The following is a 16,567-nucleotide window of genomic DNA, read 5'->3' as shown; positions in this document are numbered from 1 at the left end:
TGGATCTGACAGCAGCTGCGTGTGCTGTGAAAGATGTCAAATGTAATAGAGCCCAGTGCAGGCAGAACAGAAAAAGCACATTTGTAGTCAAAGTTAAAAAGTAGGGAATGTATGTAAATTTGCTTATATATAAATGTTACATATGTATATACATAAACAAATTCAGTCAGTCAGTCATGTCTTGTCTTGTCTTGATTTGATTTGTATTTGAAAATAAGGTGGAAGGAGTTCAACATGTCACACGCAAGCTCTCGCTAAAATCGCTATGTTTTATCCAGCTTTTACCACTAGGCTGGAAAATTCAGCTCATGATTTGCGGCGGTGCAAAAGGTTACCGGCCCGCCTTCTAGTTTCACTGAAATTATGATGTCAATCGTCATGCAGTGCTCTGCCAGCACCCCGGATGGAAAATTAGGCCCTAACGCCTCATTATACGCCCTCCCCAGGAAACGCCTGAAAAACCAGACATGCGCAAGGTGCAGCAGGCAGTATTTGCGGCGTATTTAAATAGAGTGATGAGGATCCTACATCGCAGGTCACATTGACTGTAACAGTTCCGCACAGCACACTGGCTGAAGTTCTGACTTGAAAGCGGCAGTTTTATTTGCCATTACAGTGTCCTAACAACGTCAGTGGTGCAGGTAAATATCTCATGATCTCAGTAGCGAGAAGTCTGACCTTTTCGATGTGCAGTTAAAATCAGTCGAGTTCAGTGGGAATTCCATCGCATGAGGTGTTGTGACGTTAAAAAGCTGTCTAGCAGCCAATCACAATGCAGAATTCTCACAGCCAGCGAACCATTCAGATGGAGAGTGACGCAGTTAATTCAGAAACGAGGGTCCAAAATTAAGGAAAGATAACTTCCATGGTTTGAGGCGTGAACTGGCTAGAATAGACTGGCAAATGACACTTAAAGGGCTGACGTTGGAAAGGCAATGGCAAACATATAAACATCACATAGATGAACTTCACCAATTGTACATCCCTACCTGGAGTAAAAATAAAATGAGGAATGTGGCTCAACCGTGACTAACACGGGAAATTAAGGATAGTGTTAAATCCAAGGACGAGGCATATAAATTAGCCAGAAAAACCAGCAAACCTGAGGACTTGCAGAAATTTAGAATTAAGCAGAGGAGGCCAAAGGGCTTAATTAAGAGTGGGAAAATAGAGTACGAGAGGAACCTTGCCGGGAACATAAAAACTGACTGCAAAACTTCGATATATATGTGAAGAGGAAAAGATTAATGAAGACAAATGTTGGTCCCTTGCAGTCGGATTCATGTCACATCGTAATGGGGAACAAAGAAATCGCAGACCAATTGAACAAAAGCTTTGGTTCAGTCTTCATGAAGGAAGACACAAATAACCTTCCGGAAGTACTCGGGGACCGAGGATCGAGTGAGAAGGAGGAACTGAAGGATATCCTTATTAGGCGGGAAATTGTGTTCGGGAAATTGATGGGATTAAAGGCCGATAAATCCCCGGGGCCTGATAGTCTGCATCCCAGAGTACTTAAGGGAGTGGTCCGGAAATAATGGATGCATTTGTGATCATTTTCCAACAGTCTATCGATTCTGGATCAGTTTCGATGGACTGGAGGGTAGCTAATGTAACACCACTTTTTAAAAAGGGAGGGAGAGAGAAAACGGGTAATTATAGACCGGTTAGCCTGACATCAGTCGTGGGGAAAATTTTGGAATAAATTATTAAGGATGAAATAGGATCACATTTGTATAGCCGTGACAGGATCGTTCCAAGTCAGCATGGATTTATGAAACAGCAGATTTTTCTCCTGTCAGGCAGTCCTCGAATGCGCGTTCAATCAAATCACTGTAGCTTCAAGTTGCATGTAATGCCTTTTTTCTCACATGACATGAAATGCACAGTAAGATTGGATAGCACGTTTGCACGCACTCTCTCGCTTACACAAACACACAAATCAACTAAAATTCCAAAGGCAGTTTTTGAAATTTGAAATCCGGGACAGACAGCACGTCCCTTCAAACAGACACAGATTGATCCGGGACTGATAGCACAGCATTTTAGAGACACAGAGAATGACCCCGGATAGACAGCACATCACCTTAAAAGGGATATGGAAACAGAATGAACAAAAACAGAGAATTCTGTAAAACTCAGCAGGTCGTGCAGTTTCTGTGGATGTAGAACCCAGGTCCACGTTCAGTCGGATGATCATTCCGATATTTTAGGAAATATTTAAAGATTGCTGATTTTTTTCAACATAAGTAGCACCTGGAAGAAATAGGCAGCGAGGAATGACAAAAGGGGATGTCTGTGATACAGTGGAGCGTAGGAGTGATTAAATAATAAATGGCACAATGCGAAAAGGCAAAGTGGGTAGTAATCGGGGAATAAAGTAACAAAGAATGGTCCAGAGGAGGTGTTAGTGGCAACAGCAGAACCATTACCAGACAATGGGAGCGGTGCACGTGATCCGATACGTTGAACCTAATGTTGAGGCAAGAAGACTATAACACGCTTGAATTAAAGGATGTGAACGCCTTTTAATCAGACCAGGCAGGTTGGCCATCCCGGAATGATTTCCTGTACGGTTTGAGTTCGGCAGCCAAGGGACTGATTCAAAAGCCAGCTTCTCACATATTTTCAGCGCTAGAGAAACAGGACGCACTCATATTCAAACCAGAGTATGTTTCACGTTGAAGTGGAGATAGACGCGGAATGTATGTTTATCTCAATGGAAGTGAGCTTATGCGTGCTAAAGGAAGATATGCTGATCAAGTATTGGCCGGAACCAAACACGAGTTTAGGTTCTCCAATGAAACACAGAGCCGAGTACATCTGAGATACTTTAACTTTACTCAGTTCGATAAGTTTCACTTTGCTCCTCTGAAACTCAATGATTTGGATGCTGTGGGAACAACGGTGCGAAATCACAAGTTTTAATTTGAAATATGTCCGTTTTCGCACATATCGATTGGCTGAGAAGCGGTTCTTTGATTAAAAGTTGGCAGGGGTCGTCCCGGATTTGAACTCGTGTCCTCTCGCATTTTAATTATGAATATCGCTAAATGAGCATCATACTTCGAGAAAAGCGAGACGCCGACAGTGAGGAGCGTAGCTCTCAGATTCTGACGGTAGTTACTATTCGGCCCATCGTGCCTGTGTTGACTCTCAGAGACCTATCTAATGAGGCCCCCTCTCCATAGTCCTGCTAATGTTTTCCCTTTGATGAATGTATTATTAATTTGAGACACAACTTAAACAAAGTGCAGCATCCTTGTTAGTAAAAGTTGAATTTTGAGGTCAAATGTGATTGACAAATAAACTCGACGGGTTAAATGTTTAATACAATAACGACGAGGGTGGGAGCACACTGGATTAGCAATCCATTGCCTGAATCTCTCGGCCACCTCGTCTCTCATTTACAGCAACGTCAGACATCCATCCCTTACTTTTTGCATCCAAACAGAAATAATGTGCACGAAAGTCTACTTCACCGCCTGTTCTGCCCGTGCAACCAGATCGGCAGTGATGTAAATGTGCCATTAGCTTCTTAAAGCTTTCCTTTACTTCAGGTGAGTGACTGAACGAGATGGTTGGTTTTGAGGCAGAATCAAAACAAAGAATATAAAATTTCATGCGGCGAGATGGTTGACCGCAAACAGGACTGGAACTTTCAATCTTCTGATAACATTGCGTTCAACAATCGAAGTCAGGCGTCTTGTCCATTACGCCACGCAGCAGCTACCGTCCGCGCAAAATTTGTTGCTGTTTATATTGAGAGCAAATTTGGGACAAGGTTTCGATCAAGGAGTGCATTTCGGAAAACATGAACATATTTCGAGTAATGAATCGATGCGCTGCGATATGGATGCGCACGGGCACAGGCAACGTCAATGTAGCTTGAAACACAATAGTTTAACAATTCGATCATCGCAGCTGAACTCACACTTCTTTTAAAACTATACAGGATGATCCGGCATTGTGAGAAAATCGGACTTCCATGTGCAAATTATGAACCGGAAATGACAACCATTCGGTTCAAACAGACACCGAATGATCCGGGACTTGAAGCATATCCCTCTTACACAGAGACAGAATGACCCTTGACGGACAGCAGATCACTTTTAAAAGAATAAAGTGAGACTTCTATAATTCCTGAAGAAAATTGGGTTGTGCGTGAATGAGCGTTTGGCTCAGGACCACGTGGGGCTGGGACGGTTGTTGATGCCCCAGGTGATAGAAGGCAGGAAGGAGGGAGGGAATTAAAACCAACCCGACAAATCCAATTTACACGTTTTCACGTTCAGTCGGATAATCACGCCGATCTTTTAGGGAAAAGTTAAAGATTACTAATTTTTTTCAACAAAAAAAGAGCCTGGAAAATATAGGCAGCGAGAAAGGACAAAAGCGAGCGCCTGTGTACAGTGAAACGCAGCAGTGATTAATTAATAAATGGCACAATGGGAAACGCCAAAGTGAGTGGTAATCGGGCAATAACTTAACAAAGGATGGTCCAGAGGAGGTGTTAGTGGGAACAGCAGAACCATTACCAGACAATGGGAGCGGTGCTTATGATCCGATACTTTGAAGCTAATGTTGAGGCCAGAAGTCTATAAAATTCCTAAAATATAGGTTGTCAACGCCTTTTAATCAGACCAGGCAGCTTGATCAGTCCGGATTGATTTCTTGTACGTTTGAATTTGGCAGCCAAGGGACTAATTCAAAAGCCATCTTCTCACAACATTTCAGCGCTAGATAAAAAGGACGCACCCATGTTCAGGGCAGAGTGTGTATCACGTTGAAGGTAAGATTGACGCTGAATGTATGCTTATCCCAATTGAGATGAGCTCATGCGTGCAGAAAGGAAGATTTCCTGATCAAGTATTGAACGAAATTAAATACTGTCTAGGTTGTCCAATGAGACACCGAGCCGAGTATATCCGAGAGAGTTTAATTTTACTCAGTCATTAAATTTCACCTTATTCCTGTGAAACTCTGCGATTTTAACGCAGTGGGAACAACTCCGCGAAATCACACGTTTTCATTCTTAATTTTTCTCACATGTCGACCGGCTGTGAGAAGCGGATCTTTAACTAAAAGCTGGCGGAGCTCGTTCGTGCTTTGAACCCGGGATCTCTCGCATTTCAATTTGAAAATCCCAAAACAATCCTACCCCAAGACCAACAAGCCGCCGACAGCGAGAAGCGTAGGTCTCAGACTCTGACGGTAGTTCACTATTCGGCCCATTCAGCATGTGCTGCCTCTCAGAGACCTATCTAATTAGTCCCAAATGACCATACCCCAACTAATTTTTTCCCTTTGATCAATATATTATTAATTTGAACATTACATGAACGAAGTGCAGCATACTTGTCATGAAATGTTGAATTTGGCCATGACATTAAATATGATTGAAAAAGTAACCGAAGGAATCAATTGTTTAACCTGCACAGCACACTGGATTAGACGTCCATCGCATGTCATTCGCAGCCACCTCGTCTCCTATTAACAGCTACATCAGCAATTGAATTTGCTGCTTTTTGCATTCAAAAAGAAATAATGTTAAAGAAAGTCTACTTCACCGCTTGTTCTGTCCGTGCAACAGGATCGATATTGAAAATGTGCCATTACCTTCTTAAAGCAAACAGCCTTCCTTTCCTTCAGGTCAATGACTGTACGAGATGGCTGGTTTTGCAGCAGAATGACGACAAAGAATATAACATTTTGCGCAGCGAATTAATTTACCGCGGCTCGACTCAAATCTGCAAATTTCCGATAACATCGCGGTTACAATCGAACTCAGATGCCTTATCCATTAAGCCACGCGGCTGCTGCCACGAGGAAAAAAATTGTTGTTTTTTATATTAGGAGCAAATTCGGGGCAATAGCTGTACAAAGGAGTGGGTTTAGGAAAAGATGAGCATATTTCAAGTAAATGAACAGAAGCGCTGCGATCTGGGTGCGCACTTTAGCTGGGCTTCGAACTTGGAACACAACAGCTTAACAATTCGGTCATCACAGCTGAAATCAGACTCCGTTTCAAAATATACATGGTGATCCAGGACTATGAGAAAATCTGTATTTAAGAGAAGGATTGTGAACCGAAACTTACAACCATCCCGTTTAAACAGATACAGAATGATCAGGGACTGCAAGCACATCCCTTTTACACAGGTGCAGAATGACCCTTCACTGACAGCAGTTCTCTTTTAAAAGAATAAAGTGGGATTTCTATCATCCCTGAGCGCAAATGTGCTGTGCGTGAGTGAGTGTGGGGCTCCGAAACACGTGGGGTTGGGAAGGTGATTGAAGCCCAAGGTGATAGACAGGCAGGAAGGACGGAGGGAAGTAAAATCCTCCAGAAAAAAACCAATTTAATAACATTTATCTACTTAATTTTTTAAGAAATGTATTGATCAGAATTTTAGTTAAAAAAATTGAAATTGATTTGATTTCAATAAATATATAATCAATTAATAATGTATTTATTTTTAGATCGAACGAAGGCTGTGTGTGTCTAGATGTTTACCATTGGAGATAAGGGTGTGCACCCAGTAAATACCAACAGGCACCGTCAGCCCATGGTGGAAGACAAGCCACGAGGGAAGATGTGGGAGGCAACGGCCATCTTTTAAAGTGACGTGTGTCTCTCTGCTGTTTTTCAGATATGCAATGTCAGGATCCGACAGCAGCTGCTTGTGCTGCGAAAGTGGACAAAAGCAATAGAGTCCAGTGCAGGCAGATCAGAAAAAGCACATTTATTGTGAAAGTTAAAAAGCGGGGAGTTATACATTGTATATAAGTATACACTCACACACACACACGTATATACTTATAAATATATAAACAAAGTCTGTCAGTCAGTCAAGTCTTGTCTTGTCCTGTTTTGATTTGATATGAATTTGAAAATAAGGTGGTTAAGGTAATCATGTTACAAAGCCCACACGCAAGCCCCCGCTGGAATCCGTATGTTTCTAACTTGTGTTTTTTTGCATTTTTTCAGATGTGGAATGGCAAGATCCCACAGCAGATTCTTCTCCTGTAAGATATTCCGCGAAGGAGTGTTCAAGCAAATCGGCATGGCTTCAAATTCCATGTAATACCTATTTTCATACATGATATGAAATGCCAAGCACCATCGCACAACACGTTTGCACTCTCTCCCTCTTTCTCTTACACAAACTCACAAACAAGCTTAAATTCCTACACCATCCAAAGGCAGTTTTTGAAATTTGAAATTTGAAATCCGGAATAGACAGCACATCCCTTTTAAACAGACACATAATGATCCGGGACTGATAGCATATCCCTTTTAAACAGACACAGAAATTTGCGGGACTGAAAGCAAATCCCTGTGAAGCAGATATAGAATGTTCTTGGACTGAGAGTTCTTTAATTTTAAACAGGCTCAGAATGACCCGGGACTGAGAGCAAATCGCTTTGAAAACAGACACAGATTGATCCGGGACTGACAGCATATTGGTTTAGACAGACACAAAATGATCCATGACCTCTAGTATTTCCACTGTGAAAATCACAAAGAGAGATTCAAGGCCGGAGACCAATGAGCAGCCGACAGTAAAGTGCGTAACCCATTCTATATTAAAACGGCTTATTCTGACGGTAGTGAAGGAAGCTATTCAGCCCAACGTGGCTGTGCTGTGTCTCTGAGAGAGCGAATAAATTAGTCCCCCTCTCCATAGTCCTGCGAATAACAACATAAGAACGTAAATTTTATCTTTGATGACGATATTGGGCCTGAAGTCATTGTGCTAGGCTTCCCCCAGGCGCTCGGCTGCAAATAGTGATAACGTTCCACACCTACCTTTTGCTCCTGCACCCTCCGCATCTGAGGCCTTCTCTTCCCGCGCTTCGCAGCGCATTCACGTCTTGGAGCTGCGGAGGGAGAAGCTGAATTCACCTGGCTCTGGACAGCCAATGAATGTACAGTATTATCATTCGTAATAATAGCATCTCCGGAAGTCGGGATTCTCAGTATTACGAATGAAAACACCCCCATCACCCAAACACACATAAAAAGTAAAAAAAAACACCTCACGTATGCAATATTAATTTAAATTAAAGTTAACAAATGTGTTAGAAAAAATAAATTATTCGGATTTTTTTTTTAAGTTTGATATTTTGGGTTTAAATAAACCTTCCTTAGTGGACAGAGTTTTTAAACATAAAAATGTTATTACATTTTCTTTCTATGTTTTTATATTTTTTACATGTTTAAAAACTCTTATGCTGATAAAAGAAGGCTATGCACCTGCTTTTCCCAGGCGCAAGCAATTTAAGGACATTCGCTGGGCAATTGATGGGCGAATAGCGCATACACACGCGAATATCCTTCTCCTGAATAAGCGTTGGGTCTGTCAAGCAAGAATTTTACATTGGAAAACCTGGTTTTCAGTGCATGCGCCTCGCACGTCAAAGAAGGGCTTTTGTGGGTGCTTGCCGGTTGCGTACATTCTCCGTACAGACCAAGTCAGGCCGGAATTACAGGCCCTATCTTAATTTGAGACATGACATGACCAAAGTACAGCATCCTTGAAAGTAAAAGGTATTTACGTGATTGACAAAACAACAAGAGGCTTCAAACGCTTTACACAATAAGGACGAGTATGCGATTCGGAGCCACGCATGCCGATCACAATGGATTAGCAGGTATACGCCTTAAACTCTGGGCCACCTCCTCTCAGGTTTGAAGCAACCCTAGGCATTCAATTTCCTGCTTTTTGCATCCAAACAGAAATATTGTGCAAGAGTATTCACTTCACCGCTTGTCCTGCCTGTGCAAGCAGATCGACAATGTTGAAAATGTGCCATCAGCTTCTTAAAGCAAACGGCTTTCATTACTTCAGGTGGTGTACACACGTGAAATTAAATGCACCAGATACAGCAGAAGTCGGAGCTGCTGAAATAGAGGAGTTTGGTTATTCATAAAAAGAATGAATTGGGATGGGGCAGCAGAAACAGGGGAACTAGCAGCTCCGGAAACAGGGGAAATAGGAGCTCTGGAAACAAAGAAATTAGGAGCTCTGAAACATCAGCATTGGTTGATCTGCAGAAACAACGGCATGAGAGTGCCCTCGAATGACGGGAAAGTGGATCAAGAAACAGTTGAATTAGGATCTCCAGAAAAACGGAGAATTAGGATCAACAGAAACAGGGGAATTAGTACCTCCAGGTATGGGTGAATTAGGAGACCGTAACAGAAACCTGAAAATTATTAGTGAGCTAAATAAACAGGGACATTACGAGAGAGCTACAGATACAATGGAATTCTTAACTCCAAATACTGCGACGTTAGGAGGGGGCATCATAATATGGGAAAGTAGGAGCGCCAGAAATAGGGTAATTAGGAAGAGGAAAATTATGAGCTCCAGCACTTTACCTTATTAAGCAGGGGAATTATGAGCAGCAGAAAAGGAGAGTTAGCAGTTGAAGAAAGAGGTGCACGAGGTTCACCCGATACAGGGGAAGTATGAGCTCCAGTGACAGGGGCATTATTTACTCCAAAACATGGGACAAAGATGCTACTGAAACATTAGAAGTAGGAGCTGCAGAAACAGTGCAATTGGAGCTCCAGAAAGAGGTTAATCTGGAGGTCCTGACACAGGGAAATGAGGAGTACGTGAAACTGGAGAATTAGAAGCTGCTGAAATGGAGAAATGAGGAGTGCAAGAAAATGGAGAATTCGGAGCTCCAGAAACATAGGGATAAGGAGCTCCAAAAACAGCTGAATTTGGAGCTCCAGAAACAGTGGGAGAAGGAGCTCTTGAAATAGGCGAATCAAGAGGTCCTGAAACAGAGGGATAAGGAGCTCCTGAAACAGAGGAATTAGTAGCTCCTGAAACAGAGGGATAAGGAGCTCCTGAAATGAGGAATTAGGAGCTCCTGAAACAGAGGGATAAGGAGCGCCTGAAACAGCGGAATTTGGTGCTCTTGAAACAGTGGTATAAGGAGCTCCTGAAAAAGATGAATTAGGAGCTCTTGAAAAATGGGGAATTCAGAGCTCGGATACATGGAAATTAGGAGTTTCAGAAAAAGGGGCATTTGGTGTTCAAAATACGAGAATGATGACCAGCAAAAACAGGGGTATTAGGATATATTGCAGTACTTGCACCCCTAAATATCATTGTCAGACACAGTTTCTAAGTATAATATACTCTGATCCATCTTTCTTAGGTTCAATAGGAAATAATTTACACTTCCTCACTGGGACCTATATCTGCATAGTTATTGTCACAAACACTCAATAATCGTCTCTTTGCAACATTATGTTCCACGACACTATCTAAAGTGCCAATTACATTTTTGTTCACTAAAATTGGACGAGAGAGCGAAACTGGAAAGTGCCTCGCCGTTTGTTTTTCGTGCTCTGTCTCCTCATGTCTGTCTTTCTTTCTGTCTCCCCATCTGTTTCCAACACTCTCTTGCCCAACCTATCACTCCTCCGTCTTTCTCGCCACTTGTGTAACCCCCGTCTGTCTTTCTCTGTGGCCCTCCCGCCTGTCTCTCCGTCTGACTACCACTGTATTTTTCTTTCCTCTGCTGTTATCTCTATTTCAGTCTCCCCGTCTGTGCCCATCAGTCTCTTGCCCTCCTTCCCTCTCCCGTCTGTCTCTCGAGTCTGTCCCTTGCAGTTCTCCGTCTGTCTGGCCCCGCTGTCTGTCGACCTTTCTCTCTCACTGTCTGTCTCTGTCGTTACATCCCTGTCTCCCTCCTGTTTAACTCCCCCGTTTGTCACCCTCTCTGTCTCCCCAGTCTTGCTCTCTCCCTCCTTAACTTTTCTGTGTCTGTCTGATTCGTCTGTTCTATTTCTGTCTTGCCCGTTTCCCTCTGCTGTATCTCTCTCCCCTTCTACATCCTCCCGTCTGTCTACCACCATCAGCCTCACCCACTCTGTTCCCTTCTTTTACATTTCCAGTCGGTTATCTCCACCACACAGTCTGTCGCTCTCTCTCTATCACCTCCTGTAGGTCTCTCTCTTTCTCTCTCTGTCCCCCGCCCCTCTCTATCTCCTTCCTATCTCATGTCTGTCTTTCTCTCACTCTCTCTGTTGCCCCTCTGGCTCACCAGTTTGCCTGCTCCCGTCGAGCACCGTCTCAGCCTTTGTCTTTGTAACATATCATCTATCTACCGCAGCCTCTCGCAATGCACCATTCTTCCAGTCAATCTCTATCCCACCACACCCAATTTGTTGCTCTCACACGCTGTCCCTCGCTCCCCCAGCTCGTTTTCTTTGTCTACCACGTCGTTTTCTCCGTGTCTTTCCGGTGTGTTTTCTGCCCATTTCTCTCCCACGTCTGTCCCACTCTAACCCTCTGTACGTCTACTCACTTCTGTCTATCCACAGCTGTCTCCCCATCTCTCAGTCACTCTGTCACCGCCAAATGTTTATCTCTCTTTACCTCGCCGATCTGCCTATCTCACTCCGCCTTCTGGTTCTCTCCCTCTTTCTCCCCACGTCTATCTCCCTGCTGTCTCTTCATCACTCTCACTCTGTTTGACCCATCGATTACCCCGCCGTCTGCCTCTGTCTCCATATCTCTCTCTGTCGACCTCTTTCCCTGTCTCCAAGGTTAAAAAAAAATTAAATCAGAAATGTGGGCGTCGCTACCAAGGCCTTCCTTCCTTTATTGCCATTCTGAAACTGCCCCGGAGAAGGTGGTGTTAAGCCGACTATTTGCAACCGCTGCAGTCCGTGTGATGAAGAGACTCCCGCAGTGCCGACTTTGTCGCTGCAGTTTGATTCAACTGAGTGTTTCGCTGGGCCATTGTCGAGGGCATTGAAGTGTCAACCGCATTGCTCTGCGTCTGGAATCACGTACAGCCCAGACCAGGAAAGGACGGCATATTTCATCCCCAAAAGTACATTAGTGAACAAGATGGATTATTACGACAATCCAGTACTATCATGGTCATTTCTGATACTAGCTCTTCAAATCAAGATTCATGTAATTAATTCAATTTAAACTCTTCAGCTGCCGTGGCAGGATTTGAACTTACCTCTCGGCGATCTTCAGACATGGCCTCTGGATTAGTAGTTCAGTAACATTCCCACTCTGCTACCGTATGGTTTCTCTCTCTCTCTCTCTCAGTGTTTTCTCGGTCTGTCGCCACCTTCTTTCTCCCCCACCTGCCTCTCTCTGTCTTGCCATCTGTCTTTTTCCACCGCCTGTCTCCATCACTCTATCTCTCTCCCCACCCACCTACCCGTGTCTGTCTCTCGCTCTGATCCGCCGTATGTCTCTCTCATTCTGCGTCCTCGTATGTCTTTCTGGTCATGTCTCTCCTGTATGCCTCTCTCTCTCTCTGTGCCTCCTCATCTGACTGCCGTTGCTGTCTGCCCCATCTGTATCTCTCGCCATTTTGCCCTGTTTGCGTCGATTGTTTCACCAAACTCTCTATTTATCTGTCTCTTACACGTCTGTCTCACCCGCTCTCTCTCACTCTCACTGCCTCACCCCACCTTCTGTCTCTCTCTCTTTAACTCTATCTGAGCCCAGTGTGTTATCTTTCTGGCGAACCCCCGTCTGCCTCCCCTGTCTGTCAATTACTGTCCCCTTCCACCATGCAAACCCGTCTGCCCCTGTCTGTCGCTCTCTATTTGCCTTCCGTCAGTCTTCCCATTCTGCCTCCCCTGTCTGTCCCCCTTACATTATTCTCCGCCGCCTGCCTCCTCCCTTCTGCCTTCCACGTCTATCTCTCTCTTTGTCACGCATCATATCTCCCACCCACCCAGTTTTTCTCCATCCGTTTCTCACCCTGTCGGTCGGTCTTGCCGCCCCCTCACCTCAGTATTGTCGCTCTCTATATCCCCCACCATAATAAACTCACCCTGTCTCCCCTCCCCCTAGGCTGTCACTCTCTCTCTCTCTCTTTCAAAATCTGTCTGCCTCGCTTTCTGTCTCTCCGGACTGTCTCCTCTCCATGAAAACCACCTGTCTGTCTCTCTCTTTCTGTGACATGCATATAACTGTGTCCCCCTGCCTATCTATCTCTCTGTCACCTTTACCAGGCGAAAGATTTTGAAGGAGATCTTCTAGGCAAAAGTTGGAAAAATAGCGCAAATCTCCGACCGCTATAACCCTTCTCTCAGGGATGCGTTGGATCTGTCAAAAGCCATTTTGACTGTCCCAGTGCCGGCTTTCAGCGCACGCACATCGCGCTCTGAGAAACGCACTTGAGAAGCCTCGACGGGTGTGTGCTGACATCATACGTGCCCTTAGAGACCGCAATTGTTGGAAGTTTGGCAGGCTCTCTGTTGCCATGTATTTCCCTTAGTCTGAAACAAACGCGACAAGTTATCAATGGCGATTGCAATAATTATTAATCTTTCACAGAATGTTATGAAATTAATTGAATAAGCTTCATTTTAATTTAATAAATCCCGGAATGGGCATCGAACCTGTACCGACGAGGAGAGAGCGCTGCATCCTAACCACTAGGTGGCGGTCACAGGGGTGAGTAAACGTTGATGTCAAGAACTCGTGAACCAGTTCGGCGGCCTCTGTGAGAATGTTTAAAGGGAGAATTTTCAAAGTAAACTATTCGCAACAGCAATGAACCGCAATAAAAAAAACAGCCAAAACCTGTGTTTTTCTCCGGCAGACATGGCGGAAATTAAACGGCGGAAGTGAACCGTTTTGAAGATTGAATGTCATTTGGGACTGGCTCGTTTTATTAATTGTAAAACATATGATTTATCTTAAAGACTTGGATATTTCATTGCAGTCCTCTGCTGTTGCGACTTCACCAGAACAACAACAGCAATTTAGCTACCAGATTAATGCGTGGTATCCGGATTGGTTTCAATACCCACAAACTGGCGCTTGGGATTACAATATCGGACCGTATCTGGATTGCAATGTTGACGCTCCATGTCAATGACATTTAATGACAACCCCGTCATCAGAAATCTTTCCAGAGATGCTGCCTGACTGGCTGAGTACATCCAACATTTTCTGATTTCATTTCAGATTTACAGGATTCGCAGTGCATTGCTTTTGAAACTAAAAAGTAACATAAGTTGTCGTCATTGGGATTCGAAAGTCAGTACCATTCTGCAACGGCAAATGTGAGTCATGCGTGGTGTGTATCCTCCCTTCTGCCAGATAAAGAACATCACTGAATGGGTGCAGAACATTTTGAGGGGCGAATGGGAGCTGCTTAAGTCGTGATCTATGTGCTAACCACTGACATAAGGAAAGAAGGGGATGAGTTTCTTCAGTCAGAGTTTCAGGTGCAATTGAGGAAATGAATGAGCAGGACCACAAAGGTATTCAATGGATTATTCCCAGTGCCTCGCGCTATTGAGGTTGGAAAAAGCAACGCATGTCTGGATAAAAGATGCACGAGGTTGGGCTACAGAATCCGGGGCATTTGGACCAGTTCTGGCGCAGGAGAGACCTGTTGCAGTCGGTCGAGTTGTACATCAATCGAGTTAGGACCAATGTCCACGCGGGAAGTTTAACAACTGGGGCGGGTGTGGGGTTGAACTAATTTGGCAGTGGATTTGTGTACCAGGATGAAACATCTGTAGATGTTGTAATTATGTATTATACACAATTCCAAACGATTATTAAATATCAACTATAGCAGTGAACGTGGCCTCAGACAGCGCATTTCGGCCCTACCTTGGGAAACGATATACCACGGCTCGGCAAAACCTTCCCTTACACCGAGCACAAGCACAGGAAACAAAGGCACAGCAGACATTGCTGACGACCGTAGAGAGTAAAATGTTCTTCGATCAGTGATAGCTCTAAATATATTTTGGTGTCTCTGTGTTAAGTTGCAATTTGTTCTGTGGGTTATAAATATATTTTGTATATCTGTTTTAGTGTTTATGTATTTGAATGCAACATAGTTATTTATAATAGTATTGTGGAGCATCTGTGTTTGTTATAAATGTATTTTCTGTGTACATCTTTGCATCTTGTAAACACCTCGCAAATAAACGTAAATACAATTATAGCACCGAGATACTTGGAGATAAATTCATAATAACACATATATGAACACAAATAATTTGATTATCAATGTTCCACACAATTTAATTTACAACTCACAGATAGATGCACAAATATATATTATAAATTTCCCGCATGGACACCGAAATTCATTACAAATAACAATACATTACACAAAAAATAAAACACGTCTACGGCGAGAATCTATGGAGTCTCAATAACTGAAGGCTTCTTGCAGAGAGCCGGCATAGACACGATGGGTTGAAAAGCTTCCTTCTGTGTTGAATGATTCGATGATTCTTTGTCTTCTTCCTTGTAAGACAGGTAGGACAGGCAGCTGTATGATGGGAGCACAAAGACCACAGGACATACAGCCCTAGTGGCGCAATCGGTTAGTGCGCGGTACTTATATGACAGTACAGGCATTGGGAAATGCCGAGGTTGTGAGTTCGAGCCTCACCTGGAGCAGCCGAGGCTTTTGCATGTGATGTTTGTACTTTTCAGAGTCTGAGGCCGTTTTCTATTTATCCATTTATCTTGTCTATTCCGCCATGTACCACGGTGCTTTCTGTCTCTCTCGTTGCAGTTATCTCAATGTGAATCTGTGGATTATATCTGAATGAACACCCTTGCCTTTTGCCCACATGAAATAAATGTGGTGATCAAACAATTCTTCATCTGGCACTAGGGAGCGAATGAACCAACATTTATAAGAATATAGTTTATTGTAAATATAACATTCCCTCTTGAGTGATAGAGGTTCAATTCTGTACAAAACGAAACTATGATCACAACGGTTTCCAATCGCCGCCTTTTAATGTATTGTCGCAAGCGCTACCATTATAGCTCAAGGAGTTTCATAATTAATAAACAAAGAAATCAAGCAATTAAACGGTAGAGATGGTTCTGAGAATATGGAATGCCCTCGGCCAGACCAACATTTAAAACAAGTTTTAAAAACTGGCAGCTTGCAGGAGGAAGGGAAGAAAGGAAAGAGAGACACAGAAAAGCCACGGGAGTTTCGGAAGCTAAGGGCGTTTGTCTCTGACCACAGCATAGTTGCGCACGGCACGGATATTGTTGCTGTTAAATATGAATACAATGCAACGTTTGTTTGCAGCTGTTTCCGTTTCTGTCCCTTTTACCTAATTCTTAATTCCATTTGCCTGCGATGATTCCATAAATCTTCGTATCCTTGCCGAACAAAAATCGATCAATGTGAAACTTGAAAATGTCAATTGACCCCAACGTCGATAGATCTTTAGGGGAGGAATTATAAGACCGGTGCGATAGGCAGCTGTATGATGGGAGCACAAATATCACACAGAATTCGCATCCAGCTCCAGCGACGGAATCGGATAGCGCGCATTACTTATATGACAGTGTAAGCACCCAGGAAGGCCGAGGTTGTGAGCTCGCGCCCATACTAATACAGCTGATGGCTTTGCTTGTGACATTTCATCAGTAATCGAAGGTGCAATTGATGTATCCCCAAACCTTACCTATACATTCACTGTTTTATTCCAGCACAAAATATTGCAACGGAGGATGAAAATTGTACATATTTGTGGGATGGAGTGGAGGCGTTTTGACAT

At 43.6% G+C, this 16,567-nt stretch overlaps 1 non-coding gene across 1 annotated transcript; it reads left to right on the top strand.

Annotated features, from left to right (window-relative positions):
* The first annotated feature begins 15,345 nt into the window (after window positions 1-15,345).
* On the top strand, window positions 15,346-15,440 carry trnai-uau (transfer RNA isoleucine (anticodon UAU)). The gene is made up of 2 exons: window positions 15,346-15,383; window positions 15,405-15,440. It is a non-coding gene; the product is annotated as a tRNA-Ile (tRNA).
* The last annotated feature ends 1,127 nt before the right edge of the window (window positions 15,441-16,567 follow it).

Source organism: Pristiophorus japonicus, unplaced genomic scaffold (assembly GCF_044704955.1).
Source record: "Pristiophorus japonicus isolate sPriJap1 unplaced genomic scaffold, sPriJap1.hap1 HAP1_SCAFFOLD_47, whole genome shotgun sequence".
NCBI lineage: Eukaryota > Metazoa > Chordata > Chondrichthyes > Pristiophoridae > Pristiophorus > Pristiophorus japonicus.
The sequence above is the reverse complement of the archived record's forward strand: the minus strand, read 5'-3'. Positions and strand labels throughout refer to the sequence as shown.